Source organism: Mastomys coucha, chromosome X (assembly GCF_008632895.1).
Source record: "Mastomys coucha isolate ucsf_1 chromosome X, UCSF_Mcou_1, whole genome shotgun sequence".
NCBI lineage: Eukaryota > Metazoa > Chordata > Mammalia > Rodentia > Muridae > Mastomys > Mastomys coucha.
Genome location: NC_045030.1, coordinates 42,791,585 through 42,794,408, shown reverse-complemented (window position 1 = coordinate 42,794,408; position 2,824 = coordinate 42,791,585). Strand labels below are relative to the sequence as shown.

Below are 2,824 nucleotides of genomic sequence, written 5' to 3'. Positions count from 1 at the left end.
ACTGGTCTTTGATCTTTAGCTTGTAGATTAGAGTTTTCCTATTTTTAAATTCACATATCTATGGATATCTGATTTTTAATAAAAGGGTCATAAATACACACAGGACAAAAGACAGCATCTTCCATAAATGGTGCTGGTCAAACTGGATGGCTCTATGTAGAGCCATAATTATCACCCTACACAAAAACTTAACTCCAATTGGATCAAAGGCCTCAACATAAAACCAGATATACTGAACCTGAGACAAGAAAGTGGGAAATAACCTTGAACTCATTCGCACATGAAAAGACTTTCTGAACAAAAATACTGTTAACACAGTCACTAAGATCAATAATTAATAACCTCATGGAACCTCATGAAGTGGAAAAAATTCTGTATGGCAAAAAACTGGACAAAGTGGAAGCCCATAGAATGGGTAAATATATATATATATATATATATATATATATATATATGTATATATACATATATGTATATTTAATCAATACACATCTAATAGAAGGTTAATATCTAAACTATATAGAGAACTCAAGAAACTAGATATCAAGAAAACAAATAACCCAATTAAAAATGGGGTACAGACATAAATAAAAAATTTTCAAGAGGGGAATCTCAAATGATTGAGAAACTGTTAAAGAAATGGTCAACATCCTTAGCCATCAGAAAAATGCAAATTAAAACTACTTTGAGATTTCATCTTACATCCATCAGAATGGCTACGATCAACAAAGCAAGTAATGAGCTCATGCTGGCTAGGATGTAGAGTAAGGGGGACACTCATCCATTGCTGATGGGGGGTGCAGATTGCTACAGCCACTCTACACAGTAATCACTTTGTACAGAAATCAGTGTGGTGGCTCCTCAGGAAAGTGGGAATCAATGTACTTCACAATCCAGCTATACTACTTTTGAGCATATATCCAAAGGAAGCTTTGGCCTACAACAAGGACACTTGCTCAAACATGTTCATTGCTGCTGCAGTTATACTTTTTAGAAACTTGAAGCAACCTAGATGTACCTCAGCAGAAGAATGGATAACATTTACATAATGGGCTACTACTGAGCCATTAAAAAATGAAATCTTTCCTGGCAATGGGCAAAAAGACACCTGGTTGGTGGTGTTTTTCTATTAGTCAGGGACAAAGAGGATGGCAGTCCTTTCTTCATCCTAGCTTGATGCCTGGCTTTGTATCTTAATCTATCTTATGCTTAAGACTCATAAAAATGAAGGAGGAAGCCAGGCGGTGGTGGCGCACTCCTTTAATCCCAGCACTTGGGAGGCAGAGACAGGTGGATTTCTGAGTTCGAGGCCAGCCTGGTCTACAGAGTGAGTTCCAGGACAGCCAGGGATACACAAAGAAACCTTGTCTCGAAAAAAAATTAAAAAAAAAATGAAGGAGGAAGATAAGGAGGAAGAGGAGGAGGAGGAGGAGGAGACAGAGATAGAGACAGAGACAGAGACAGAGAAGGAGACGACAGAGACCTGTGGACTGCCATGCCACTCACAGGCCTGCCCTCCAGTGCATGACAGAGGTAGGCTATAGACACCCACTTGCCACCAAGCCACGCAGCACAGATAGAGGATGTCACCTAGGGTTCTACCAACTTTGTGGTCAACCTGCTGCTGGAGCCACCAGAATGTGCAAGTATGTGGTGTCAGATGGAAGAGAAAGAGAAGTGGAGCAGCTTGAGCATTAAGAAGAGAGATGACACTGGAGACTCCAGGGTAGAGAAGAGTAGCCTGTTGTGAGAGGCCAGCCCTCTCACCTGGGCTGTGATGAGGCCCCAGCCAGAGCAGCCACTGATAGCCATCACTACTGCAGCAGCAGGTATCAGTGTACAGAACATAGAGATGTCCCTGACCGGGACAGCCAGTAGGGAGCATTTGTATCTCCAGAGGTTGAGCGTAACTACCCCTGCTCCTCACTGGATGTGGCATTCTGGAGAGCTGGCCCCATTTCTCATTCAGGATGCAGCACTGGGAGAGCAGGCCTTGTGCCTCACCCAGGCTGCATAGTGGAGCTGATCCTGGTGGCAGAGTTATGGGTGAGCTGGTGGCCCCAAAGATGTGAGTGTGGGACAGCTGGCCCCACCACTTATCTACTGTGAAGTGGCACAGGAATAGAGGTGATGCCCCACCCAACCCCTCCTCACCTCTGGCAATCTGGAAAGCTGCCCACGGGGTCATGAGCAAGGGAGAGATACCCTTGTCCCTCACCAGCGGCAGCACTTGTGAGAGTGGGCTCTGCGCCTCACCTGAATAGCAACAGCAGAGCTGACCCTGCCTGAGGGTGAATGCCTGGAGAGCTGGCCCTGCCATTAGTCTGCCACAAGGTAGTTTGGGTGGTGGGAGTGGGCGATGCCTTCCACTTTGCCCCTTACCACCTGCACTAGTAGGGAGATTTGGCTCTGGGTCCTGAGAACAGGAGAGCTGCTCCTGTCCCTCACTGGCTGAAGCACTCGGGAGCAGGGCCTGTACCTCACCTGGGCAGCACAGTATTGCTGGCGCTGGTTGACGGAGAGCAGGTGAGCCAGCTCCGAGGGGGAGCATGCAGGAGAACTGGCCCCTCTACTAGTCTTCCATGAGATGGTGTGGGTGTACGGTTGACGCCCTTCCCCACTTCCTCTTTATCACCTGTGGCAGTGGGGAGAACTGGCTTTGAGGTCATGAGAACAGGTAAATGGCTGGGAGAATTGGCCCCGAACCTCATCTGGGCAGCACAGTAGAGATGGCCCTGGTGGAGGAGGCACTACTGAGCCAGCACAAAGGGTGAGAGCACAGAAGAGCTGGCCCTGCCACTCATCTGGTGTGAGGTAGTGTGGG

At 46.9% G+C, this 2,824-nt stretch overlaps 1 non-coding gene across 1 annotated transcript; it reads left to right on the top strand.

The window, feature by feature from the left end:
* The first annotated feature begins 1,081 nt into the window (after nucleotides 1-1,081).
* On the top strand, nucleotides 1,082-1,222 carry LOC116096171. The gene has a single exon (XR_004120876.1). It is a non-coding gene; the product is annotated as a small nucleolar RNA SNORA48 (small nucleolar RNA).
* Nucleotides 1,223-2,824: the final 1,602 nt, after the last annotated feature.